Source organism: Talpa europaea, assembly GCF_964194135.1.
Source record: "Talpa europaea genome assembly, chromosome: 14".
In the NCBI taxonomy this organism is placed as follows: domain Eukaryota; kingdom Metazoa; phylum Chordata; class Mammalia; order Eulipotyphla; family Talpidae; genus Talpa; species Talpa europaea.
Window position 1 is genome coordinate 2,538,806 of NC_140082.1, and position 12,662 is coordinate 2,551,467.

Consider the following 12,662-nt stretch of genomic DNA (forward strand, 5'->3'; position numbering starts at 1 on the left):
TGGGGACGGAGGTGAGTCTGAGGCCCCTCCACGCGTCTTCTGGTCTCAGCAGCAGCAGCGGCAGCTTCCCCTCCCCCTCTTCACTGCTGCCAGGGGCGCTGGGGGGCAGAGCGGGCCTGGTCTAGGATAGATGGGGAGCCGACACCCCAGGACCTCCACCCACATCTGGTCACCCCTGGCCGACCACCCCGCGGCCCGTGTGAGTGAGTGTGAGCCTCTGGGCCTGTCGCCGACGTGACGGCGCGTGGAAGACCAGTGCGGAGGGTCATGCCGGCTCTTCTGAGATGAAAGGACAGCAATCTGGCGGAGGCGGCGCCTGCCCCTCTGGCCTCGTCACCCCGGCGGACCGGGAGGGGCAGGGCAGCGGCTCCGGGTCTGTGTGCCAGCCCCGGCTCCCGGGAGGAGGCCCGGCCTCCGGGTGGACCGTCAGGGCTGGGAGGAGACGGGTTAAAGGCGGAGCAGGCGGCCCTGAGCTGGCCTTCGCCCGAGCGCGCGCATAGTGAAGAGGCTTTTCTGGCGAGCTATAAAAAGGCCTCACAGTGTCTCAGCTCCCGAGTGTCGGCTGGAAGCCCTCCAGGGTTACCATGGCGATGAGGAATTATTACTTACTGCCAAGGCTGGGAGAGAGAGCTCGTACTGTGGCTTCCAAACAAGAGGAGTGGACTTATGTAATGCTCTGTTCCTAGGCCCGAGGGGCAGGAGGCAGGAAGGGATCCTTTTCGGCCCCACCGTGGGGTCCGGTGGCCCCGAGGGTGACCCTGCTGGGCCTTGGCCCGCCCTGACTTGGGGGCGTCCCTGCCTTGGGGGCGTCGGCGGAGGCTGGGGGGCCGGCCCCACTGTCGCGCCTCTGGCGGGGGAGCCCGCAGTCTCGCGGGAGGCGGGGCGCGCGGTGGGCCGCCCTCCGGGCGCCCGAGGATGGCTGGCTGCTGGACACCCTGTGTCTCGTGGAAGCCAGGGGAGCGAGCTGGGCGTGTGGGCTCCGCTGACCTGCTGGCTGGCACGGTTTACTCTGCTTTCTGGTTTTTTTTTTTTGGTGGGAGAGTTACTTCAACTTGTGTTTGGAGCTGACGTGAGTGGGAGCTGGTCATGTGCTCGGGTAAGAGAAGTTTCCGGGCTTGGCTGGTGGTGGGCACAGAGGCTGGGGGTGGCCTGGTCTTCTGGCCCAGGGAGGGTGGGCCTGGCTTGTGGGGGCCCATCTGGAGGGTGCCCAGTTCTGCCCTGGGCTGGGGGACCATGTGAGCGCCAGTCGAGGTGGGCGAGGTGCTGCCCTGGCAGCCAGTGGCCATGGGCCACCCCGGGGGCTCGTGTGTGGGGGGTGGACAGTGCCCGCAGGCCCGTGGACAGCGTGGCTGGAGTCCCGGGAGAGGGCCCGCGGGTGGGGCTCCTGGGTTGCTCTCTGGGAGTGGCCGTGGCGACCGTGCGCTCTCTGAGAGCCTTGCCCTCCCCCGGCGTCCTGTTGGGGAGCGGAAGGGCTGCGGCGGGGGAAGGGGGCTCCTGTTGTTCGTTGTCGGTGGTGGCTGCCCCCGGTGGGCTGGGGGCCTGGGGATTTGGGGTGGGCTCCAGGCTCCAGGCTTGGGGGCAGGGAGGGGAGCTAGGTGCAGGCAGCGCCGCGGCAGCCCTGGCGCCCGGCTCCACCGCGGTGGCGCTTGGCACGGTGCCCGTGTCTGGTTTGAAATCAGCGCCACCGGCCCAGGCTTGCCCAGGGACCTGGCAGCGAGGATCCGGGATAAACACTGGAAAGTTGGGAGGGCTCCCCGAGCACAAGGCGCCCTCAGTTGCAAGTGCAGAGCAAGAGGGCGCCATCCATGCCAAAGTGTGGGTGCGCCCGCACCGTCTCGTGGGGTGCCCCCGCCCCGGCCAGGAGCACCTGGTTCCCAGAGGCATCGCCCTTACTACAGACCCGGGCTCGGGTCCTGGTTCCGCCTCGCTCACCTGTGCCAGCCTCAGTTTCCTCGTCTGTGCACCCGGACCTCCGTGGGGCCACACAGCAGAAGGGGGGCGGTGGGGGCTGGAGCCACGGCCCCTGGTTCAGAGCCTATTGGCTCTGCCCGCGGCGAGACCTCGGGCTGCACAGCCAGGCCTCAGTGTTCCCATCGGGCAAATGAAAGCTCCGTCCGTCTCCCCCTCACCTGGCTGTGGGGCGGAAGGGATTAATGTGGCCCTGCCCCACAGGAGGGGTGACCCGGCAGGCCCAGGCCGCATGTGCTTGGGCTCACTCGGGTGTGAGCTGAGCAGCCCCCAGGTGGCCTGGGGCACCTGCGGACTAGCCGGTGGGCCCCAGCAGCCTGTGTGGGGGCCTCCGTAGTGCAGGCCACGAGGTTGGGCTTGAGTTTGGCGTGTGTCTTGTTCTGCATCCATTTTGATTTTCTTGCCTGTGGAGAGCCCCCCTGGTCTGTTGAAGCCCTGGCGAGGCGCGTGCGGGGCTCCCCCACCGGGCCTGGCCACGCCCCTGTTCCCCACCATGCGCCCAGCTCCCTCCACACCTGGACCAGTGGCCGGCGGCCCAGCGGGTGGGGGCAGGGCTGGCTCGCGGAGTGGCAACCGTCCTGTGCTTGTAAGTGACACCGGATGCTGGGCTGGAGGCTGGCGGGGCTGCTCCTTGGGCCAGCAGGAGCCAGCGGGAGTCCCCGGGTGTCCAGGCTGCCCACACCACTGCCCGCCGCTCCATCTCCCTTGGGCCTCTCCTGCGAGCCTCGAGAAAGGCCTCTGCGTTGAGGGCCCCACAGCAGTCCCCCTGCTGCCTCCAAGCCCCCACTTAGGGCTCCACTTGGGTCACCGAAGAGCTGTGTTGAGGGCACCCCAGCCTGGCCTCTGCCTCAGCAACTCTGTCCACTGTGGTGACCAGGCAGAGGCACATGCAGACCCTGGTGGACTGGCCTGTAGCGACAGGCAGCACCGGCACCCCACGGATGTGAGTGCACGGAGCTAAGCACACGCACACTCACCCCTGCACACACACACATCCCTGCACACACTCACAGGCACACACACACATATGCACTCACACTCAGGCACACATACATACCAACACACATACAGGCAAGTACACAGTCATACAGGAACCCCACACTCATCCATGCACACGCATTCATAGGCACACTCTCCTAGACATGCACACTCACGGTCTCCCAGTCATACACACTCAGGCACACACGCACTCACACACTCTTAACCACTCACAGGCACATGCACATGCTCATGACGTTCATGTGCACAAACACAGACTCGCTCATGAACAAGAGCATACTCCCACTGACATCCACTCACGTGCACGCACACACACTACAGGCGCACTCATGCACATGAACACTCGCACTCACACACTGACACACCCACCGTGATCCCAGAATAAAAAGTCGAAAAAGAAAAAGCAGAGGCTCGGGGTCCTGCCCCTGGTTCACACCTGGGTGGTTGAATTAGTTGGAGCCAATGGCTGCCCCGGAGCTGCAGCGTCCCCGCCGTGGCCTGCACCGGGCGCCTGGGAGGAGGGCGCCGTGGCTGGTGCTGTCGCGGTGAGGCCGCGGGCGCCCGTGTTCCTCCTGTTGCCGCTGCCTCTGCTGCTGGAGGAGGGGCCGTGTGGCCTCCAGCCTCAGGCCAGAGCCAGTGCACGGAGGGTCTTGGTGACCCCGAGGGGTTGCTTGTCCTCTCTGAGCCCGGGTCCCCACCTCTGCTCGCCTCACCTGTCGCGGGGCTGGGAGGTCAGGTCCAGGGGCTGAACTCATGGCCCAGGAGAGCCAGCAGCCTTGACCTCTGGGCCCCACAGCCTCCCCCCCGGGCCGGCCTCCTGCGAGTCCCGCTGGCAGCCTCCGAGCATGCTTGGTCTCAGCCTCGACTGTGGCATTGCCAACCTCGCTGCCTCTCTGAGCTCTTTCCCTCCTGGCTCTGTCCTCTGGGCTGCGTTTTCTCCTTTCCTGCTGTTCCCTGTGTTGGTGCCGGCTTCCCTTAGACCCTTCCCCGCTTCCACCAGGGGTGGGAGGGCCTTGGGTGTAATAGCTCACTGTCACATGAGCTCGGGGGTCCCGGCTGGGGCTTTGTGTGCCAAGCGCCCTTGTGACCACCCAAACTAGCTGGGGGGACCTTTCCCTGAGGGCCCCAGGATTGGGCTGCAGGGGGTCGTCTTCCTTACACTGGCCCTCGGGTACCCCAGGCGGTCCAGGCAGGACCTTAGGATTTCGGAGGGCCCTGCAGCATCGTGGGCTGGGGACAGTGGGTACGAGAGAGGGCTGGCAGGCCCGCGTTCCTGAGTGGGGGTGTCTTGGATTAGGCATCTGCTCTCGCGGCCTGAGCTTTGCTGGGCAGAGTCTGGGGGTGAAGGGAGTAGGGCAGGTCGGGGGCATTCGAGCCCCACTAGCCTGTTTGCTTTCTTGGGAAGATCCAGCTGTGGTCCTGCCCCAGGACCTTTGCATGTGCCACGCCTGCTTCCTGGAACACCGTTTGCTGAGGGCTCTGCACATCCCTGCGTTTTGGCCTCTGCTTAAACGATGCTGCCTGATGAGACCCTGTCCTCCTATCACCGGGTGGCTGTCACCACCTGGACCTGGACTTTTTGTGATGTCCCCTCGTCAGGTCCCTGCCATGCCCTCCCTCCAGATCTTGTTCATTTTGGTCACCACTGTGTCCCAGAGCTGGTGCTCAGTAAGCCGTTGTGTGAGACGCAGTGACCCCGCGGGCCGTGGGTCTGCCCCCCGCCCCCCTCCAGCCTCTCTGTCAGCACGTCTGGGCAAGTCATACCCACAGGGGCTCTGGCTGGGAGACCTGGGCTGGGATTTGTGCAGAGTTCACCTCCCTCCACCCCAAAAGTTCTGCAGTTGAGGATACTTTCGGGTTACTTCTGAAAATTGGGGTTCTTTGAAAAGCATTTGTCATGGGACATTTTAGGAGTGGGCAAATAGTACTTCCTGGGTACAGTCAGAAAGGTGGGGCTTATGAGCAAGGAAAGTGGGGGGCTTATGGGCGCTGGGGCATGTTGATGGCACCAGCTTTGCATCTCGAGAGCTGACAGGCCACCGGCGTTCTGCGCCCTTCCTTATGGGGGTCGCCCAGCAGCCTGTGCAGCGGGCCCGGAGTCCCCCACCCCCTCCATGGGCCCAGAGACAGCCGTCTGATTCAGAGACACACAGCAGCAGGCACAGCGCTGGCCGGGGAATGGCCTTTACTGGGCCGATGGTCAGCACGGGTGAGAGTGCAGGTTCTGGGGCCTCCTCAGGGCAGGGCCTGTGTTCTGGGAACCTGGCTCGGGCCTAGGAGGGGGCCTGCTGCCCAGTGTGAGAGCCCTCTCTGACCCCAGCTCAGCCTGGAGACACCAAACCCTTCTAGAAGCCTGGAAGTTGGTAGCAGGACTCAGGCATTAGCATGACAATGAGCCCTTTGTCCCCGGGTCCAGTCTTCTTCCCAGGCTAATAACATAATTCCCGGCCTGTGATGTCATAATGGGCCCTTTCTGCCGGGCCAGGCTGGGTGGGCAGCTGGGTGGGCTGGGCTGGGTTGCTAATAAATAGAGGTGGTGATTATCGGCCTCTACTTCCAGGGTCTTCTTTAGCCCTTTGGGAGGAGGGGTTTGCTCCCATACCCCATGCCGTGAGGGTCCCTGCCCCCTTGGTGCCCAAACCACCCTCCATGGGGGGCCCTGTGCCCGCGGCTGCTTTGCTCAGGGGTCAGGGTTAGACTGTCGCGCCACCGCCCTGGGCACTCACCTCTCCGCGTCTCACTTTGCTCCTCCGGGTGGCCGGAACAGGCTGTCAGTGAGGGGCACTGTCAGGAAAGGCTGGGGCTGGTGAGGTGCGTGGCGGCCCCTCAGGAGGTGAGGGCACGTCCTAATCCCTGCCATATAAAGGGCCCTTCTTCGGAAGGCCCTTTGCAGACGTGTCTTGAGACGAGGCCCTTCTGCGTGGCCGGGTGAGCGCCAGGCCCCGGGAGTCCTCCCTGGAGCTGGGGGGGATTGTGGCTCTGCCCCCCTCCTGGATTCCGGCTCTTGGCCCCCAGGGCCCCCAGGGTGAATTTCTGCTGCTCCAAGCTGCCCAGGCTGTGGTCGCTGTTACACAGGCGTCCTGACCAGCTAAGACACCCAGGGGAGGGGCCTCCTGCTCTTTGGAGGTCCTCCCACCCCATGCCTGCGAGCCAGGCAGTGGGTGGTCGAGAGCACCCCTCTGCGTGCGCATGTGTCAGGAACCCCACCCGGGGATCCCAGGACCCAGCCACATAACCCACATCCCCGAGCCCAGACCCGTTGCTGCTTCTCCCACCGTGGTAGCCTGGCTAAGGAGGCAGGAAGTGCTCCAGATTCCACGCTGGACTCTGCAGGCCCTTCCCCGGTGCCCGGCCGCTCTCCCAGCCCCGTGGCAGCCATCCCCCAGCGCCGTGGACTGGTGCGTCCTCGAGGCCCAGAGAGGGCAGGCCGCCTCGAGCAGTGTTCCTGGTCCTGGTTAACCCACGGGCTGGCCTTGCGGCTCCCTGGAGGAGGGGTCGGAGCCCTGGGCCACAGTGAGAGCTGGGGAGCAGGCAGTGTAGACGTGGAATCGTTCCTGGGACACACCGGCCCGGTGTAGGTGACAGCCCGAAGTCTGGCCTGATGTAGACCCCATCTATACTCTCGGCCTCAGTTGCTCTGCAAAATGGTCCGAACTTCAGTTCAGAGCCTGCTCTTGGGGTGTTCGTGGACTCAACAAGCCTTTCTTGAGCGCCTGCTGCGTGCAGGCGCCGGGACTCAGCCAAGGGCACACAGATGTGGCCCCTGCCTTCACGAACCTTCCATTTGGGGTTGTGAGGCGATGGGGAGTAAGGCAGCAAGGGCCTTGGGGATGGGTTGCCAGCTCCTGACGAGGGAGGGAGCAGCCTGGGGGGTGGGGGACGCTGCCTGCCTGCCTTCTCCTGGGCCCCGGGTGGGTGGGTCTGGGCTGCAGGCTCTCGGGAGGGGCCTGCTAGGTGCCTCCGGCTGTCAGGACGTGACCTGGACTGTGAGCACAGGAGACGGAGGCCACAGCAGGAACGGGCTCAAGGTGTGTCTGCGGGTGCAGGCTACATGGCCGCCTGGCTTCACTGGCCTGCCTGGGGCTGCCGGGCCTGGCTCTTGCCCCGTTCTTCGGGTGGAGGGGAGCAAGGGGGTGGGCAGAGAAGATGCCCTACACATTCCTCCAGAAACTGGGGCCAGAGGTTCTGCTTACCGTGGGGCACCCCAGGGGATGTGCCTGCTTTGCAGGTAAAGGCTGCTGCTCCCGGCCCAGATCCGGGTCACTCCTCAGGGGTGGGCACACCCCCACCCAGGCAGACTCCCCGCATGTGCACTAAGCACAACGCTTGGGGTAAGCTTCAGGCACAGTTGATCCAGGGGCCGGGTGAAAGGGTGCTTCCGTGTCAGTCCCTGGAAACCTCAAACTAGTCTTCGCAGCTCAGCAGCCCAGAGGGTGGCGAGCCTCTCGTTCCCGGGGTTCCAGCACAAGTTGGGGAGTGAGTTTTGTTGGCTCAGCTTGGGAGTTAAGCCGCCTCTAAACCGAGCACAGCACCTGGTGCTACTGTGGCTGGACCGGGGGTGGGTCAGGAGTCCAGGACCGAGGTGCAGGGGGTGTGGTGGCCCAAGGGACATTGGGGCGCAGTGTGTGACAGCTGGCTCTGGCCTTGGGGTGGGGCTGGGGCCAGCCAGGTTGGGGTTCTGCACAGCCCCTCCTTCACAGCCAGGGTGTTCCTTTGGAGTGGGGGGTGTTGCTGATGACTCACTGGTGAGTAGCCCCTCCCACTGTCATTGGGCCCCCCGGACCCCCAGCCTTTGCTCGGTGCCCAGGTTGGAACATTCCGCCCGTCACACTCCATTCTTCCTCCTTCCAGCCCTCACCTTTCTGGAGGCTTCCAGCCGACCCCAGCCACGTCCGGCCGCCTGTGCACTGGGCGCTGTACTTGAATCCAGACTGGCCGGTGGGGCTCGTTGACAGTCAGGGGGTTCTTTCTTTTTTAATAAAAACTGTGACTTGAGAGATGTCTTAAAATCGGACTTTCTGGCTTTGCCCAAAAGAATCGGAAGCTGGACCCCCCCCCACCCCCGGGCCATGGTCCTCAGCAGCCGCAGCCCCCCTTCTGTGCCCTCTCAGGCTTCCACCTGCCCACGCTGCCTGCACACCCCCAAGGGCCGGGGGCTACCTGGAGCCCTCCCCTTGCTTCCAGCCTGGGCCCTCTGCCCTGATCTTGCTCCCCACTAGCCGGTCACCATGCGCAGGTGGGCGGGCGGCCCCTGTTGCGGCCCAAGGGCCATCCTTGAACACCGACTGCCCGGGCACCCTGGGGAATGCAGGACTGCAGGCTGGCCCCTGAGCGGGTGGGGCCTTCCAGGTGCTTCCGTCCCCCTCGCCTCGGCGCCTGGCGGCAGTCGGGGCCTCCTGGCCTGCAGGGGCGGGCTCTAGGCGGGCGCTTGGCTGGGGTCGGCTGACGGAGTGGTGGGCTCCCGGCGGGTACAGGGCCCTGCTGAAGCTGCTCAGACTCGTGTTCCTGTTCACAGGCGGCGGGGATGTCCCCCGGGGATCTGCCCTGAAATACTAGGGATAACCCCATAAATCCTGCCCCTGAAATACTCGGGACAGCCCCATAAATTCCTCAGAAAGCCGTCCTTGAGGGCCCTGGGTGCGCGGGGGCAGGCGGGAGGAGGCGATTTCCGGCAGCTGCGCAGCTGTGGACATGTTTGCCAGATGTTGGTGCAGGGAGCTCAGTGGGAACCAGAGGCTGCTGTCTCCGCTCCCAGGCGGCCCCACATCCTCAGGGTCTCCGTGCTGGAGTGACGGGGTGGAGACGCCAGAGAGGTGCAGCTGTGGATTGGTCCCGGGTTCGTGGGCCCCGGGGCCCATCTGAAGGGACAGAGAGTTTGGGGGCAGCACCTCCCTGCCTCCAGGCTGCAGGGCTGGAAGCGACCACAGAACTGAGAGTAGCTGCTCAGCTGGCCCAGCCATATCCCTGGCCTTGGGGCCAGAGGTGAGGAGATAAGGCCTTGGCTGTGCTGCGGGCCCTTCATCTCCTTCCTGGAGCAGCCCCAGCAGTGGGAACCACAAGCAACCCCAGCCCAGCCCACCCGGAAGCCCGCTGCTAGCAATCACGGGGGCCTCCCTGGAGGAGGTGTGTGCTTTATTTTATTTCCTATTTTAAATGATGGTCAAAAAATAAGAAATTTGCCATCTCAGCCATCCTTTCGGCGTGCAGTTCAGCCGTGTCAGGCACATTCGTGCCATTGTGCAAACAGAAACTGTCCCCACTGAGCACTTACTCCCACTCCCCTCACCCACCCTGGTCCCACTCTCTACTTTGTGCCTCTGAACCTGACTTTGAGGGTCTCACTACAGTGGGACCTTGCAGGATTTGCCCTTGGGCATCTGATTTCTTGTGCTGGCACGTCCAGAGCGCTGGTTCATTTCTGTCCTTAGGGAGATGCATGAAAGCAGGACCCCCGGCCCCATCCTGGGGAAACAGGGTCCTAGATGTGCCCCCTCTGTCCCCAGCCCCAGGAATGGGGTGAAAGGGTCTCCCCAGGTTAGAGGCTGCATCCACCTCACGCGGCCCAGACACCAGCTTTTTCTCTGGGTCCCCCACCTTCCCTCTGCAGAGAAAATTGCCGCTTGGAAGGCCAGATGGGGGAGCTGGGGCTAATGGCAACCACGTCCCTCCCAGGGTGCCCAGAGCTTAATGAGGAAGCGCCAGGGAAAAATCTGGCCTGATGTTTGTGAAATGCCGGGGAGGGAGGGCGGGCCGTGGCTGGGGTCTCGTGGGGAGCCCTGTGACCTGGTGTGTGTGTGTGGGGGGTGCTTCGTGGCTGTGGTTTCTCTTCCTTTCAAAATAAAGGGTGGGGGCGAGGGGGAGAGGTGAGTCTGAGCAGCTCTCCCTGGTGGCTGCAGGCCCGGGAGCCCGGCCACCTCCCAGCCGACGCAAATGCACCAATTACATCGAAAACAGAAACGCGTCCCCTCTGGGCCCCCCAGTGCACGCCCCTTCTGCCCGCTTCAGTGGGCCCAGGGCCTGTAGGGCCAGGTGTCCTATGGGGTCAGAAGCCTGGCTGCCTCCCGGCGGTGTGGCCAGAGTCCATGTTTCTGAGCCTCAGTTTCCTGATCTGTTGAAGGGACTAGTCAGCGCCTCCCCGGCGGACCCCAGCCTCTGCGGCTCCTCCTAGGGGAGGCGAGAGCGGGGCAAGGGTGGGGTGTGTTCTGCACTCGCCTCTGTGCATTCCTGCTGCTGGGGTGGGGGTGGGAGGGTCTCCCGTCCATGGCCCCCCAGTCAGGCTGTCGTGGTGGGTCTGCCCAGGACCTGGAGCCCGACTCCAGGTCTGTGACCCCCGAGGGTGCCAAGGGGCTCCGCTCAGGCCGCCGCGCGCACTCCCCAGATCAAGGCCCTGAGGACAGGGCGCGCCAGCCCAGATTGCTGGTGGGGCTCGCGCCCGGCCCTGCCCTTCTGGGGCTCAGTTTCCCGTTCTGTGAAGAGAGGGTTCCGGTGGGGTGGCACACGGTGTCAGCGCCGTGATAGCGGCCCCCGTCCCTGCCCGGACCCGAGCGGCCCAGCACCCTCAGGGGTGCGCTCAGCTTCTCAGCTTTCTGGGCTTTGGGTGTGGACCCTTCACCCAGTCCCCACCCGCCCGTCATCCCTCCATCCGTCCATCTGTCCATCCACTCCCCTTTCCATCCTCTGTCCGTCCGTCCCGCCCGCCCTCCATCCCCTGTTGGCACGCGGCGGGGGTCACAGGCCTTCTCACCGTGCGGCTCACCCCGTGGCCCCCGGGCCTGGAGAAGGGCCCGCATGTGGCCGGTGCCCCAGTGCTTTCCTGGTTGACTGCGGCGGGTAAAGACCTTATTTGGGGTGGTTTGACACGGGGTGGGCAGTTGGCAGCCCTGGAGGCAGCACCCCGGTAGAGCTGAGTGGGGGACCCCGGGCTGCTCCAGCCTGCTGTTGGCGCCTCTTTGGCAGCTGGTCTCACTTCTGCGGGACCTGCCTGTGCAGGCTGCGTGGGGTGGAGGCTGCGTCTGTAGGAGTGTGGGGGACAGCTGGACTGGCCCTCATACCCATGCACCCCAGACGGGAGGGCTGCACCTTCACGCCTCCACAGAGGGCCCTGCTGAAGGCTCCTGTGGCACCAGTGCCACCCGCGGGCTGTAGGAGACCCTCGCCCTTCCTGCCGCCCTCGGGGAGGCCTGCCTGACCCCACAGGGCTGGCTTCCTGCACGCACACCTCCTGGCAGGGCCTCCCTGTCTCTCCCCTGCGCCACAGAGCCTTTGCACCCGCTGTCCCCCTGCCGCAGCGCCCTTCCCCAGACGCCTGGGTGTGGTCCCCCCCAAGCCCCCCCCCCCCCGCCTCAGCTGTGTTTAAACGAGGCTGTCCCTCACCCCCTTTAAATTGCACCCTCCTTGCTCTCTGCCCACTCTTCCCATGGCCTCCTCTCGCCCGCCCGCTAGAGTGTTGGACTGTGGGGCAGGCTCGTGGGGCCCGTGTTCCCGCTGCCTCCCCGTACCCGGCACACCTCGGGAGTCTGGGTGGGGCTGACTGTGAGCCCAGGACCGGACCCCCTGCCTCTGTCCCTGGGGCCCGGAAGGCTCCCCTGAGCCGGGCCGGCCAGGCCATGTCTTGAGGGGGCTTCTGTGTCTCAGGCTCATTTGAGAGCCGCCTCCCGGGCGTGTTTTGTGCCAGGAGTCCCCGCCGAAGGCAGCCATCAAGGACTTGGCCACGTCCCTGATCTCTGCGGCAGCCAGAAGCCAGAAGCACAGGTGTCAACAGCCAGACATTCTCGCCGGAGATTCTGCAACATCTTCGCCTCCCACCCCCACAGCTCTGTCCTTGGGTCCACCCCCGCCCCTCCCCCTGTGCTGGCTCCCGTGTCTCCCTTCCCCGGCCAGGCTGCCTGGCGTGTTTTTATTTAGTAAATATTGACCGGATGCCTACTCCGCGCTAGGCACTGAGCCAGGCTCGGGAGGAGCAGCGAACAGAACGAGCATTTATTGTGCAAATGTGTGTCCTGCTGGAAACAGTGAATGTGACCTTGTGATTGGTGAAGGTGAGGTCACCAGAGGAGGTCGGGGGAGGTGGGCCCGGAATCCAGCGGCTGGTGTCTGGGTAAGAAGAGGGCAGCTGAGTGAGGACCGCGAGAGCGGTGTGATGCTGCCGCCAGCCAAGGACGCCTGGGCCTGCAGGCCTGGGACGCAGGGGGGGCCTTCCTGGGGCCGGCCCTGCCCTCACCTCGGCTTTGGACTTCCTGGTCCCTGGAGCAGGGGCAGAATTCATCCGTTGTTTTTGGCCACCCACTCAGTGGCAGTTTGTCTCAGCAGATCCAGGAGACGTGTAGACCTACTACGTGCTGGGCAGTGTGCAGGGGACTCAGCAGTGAATCAGCGCATACTCCGGGCAGGCGCATGTCACAGCCCCACGGGTCCGCACCTGCCGGCTCCTGTGTCTGGCAGGGACACGCTTATGGGGGGTGTCAGACTGTGTCCACTCCCTGGGAGCGGGGACACCCCGAGTGTGCGTCTGAGCTCACCTGCGGCGGTGGGGCAGCGTGTCTCCTGCCTGACTGCTGATTCTAACCCCGAGGCTTCCTGCCTGCCACAGTCCCAGCGCCTGTACCTTTTGTGCAGGGAAGTCTTAGGCCTGTGGGGTGCAGCAGGCTGGCCTGTCGGCTCTCACCTGCCCCGCCGCTGGGCTAGGGCCGAAAGCT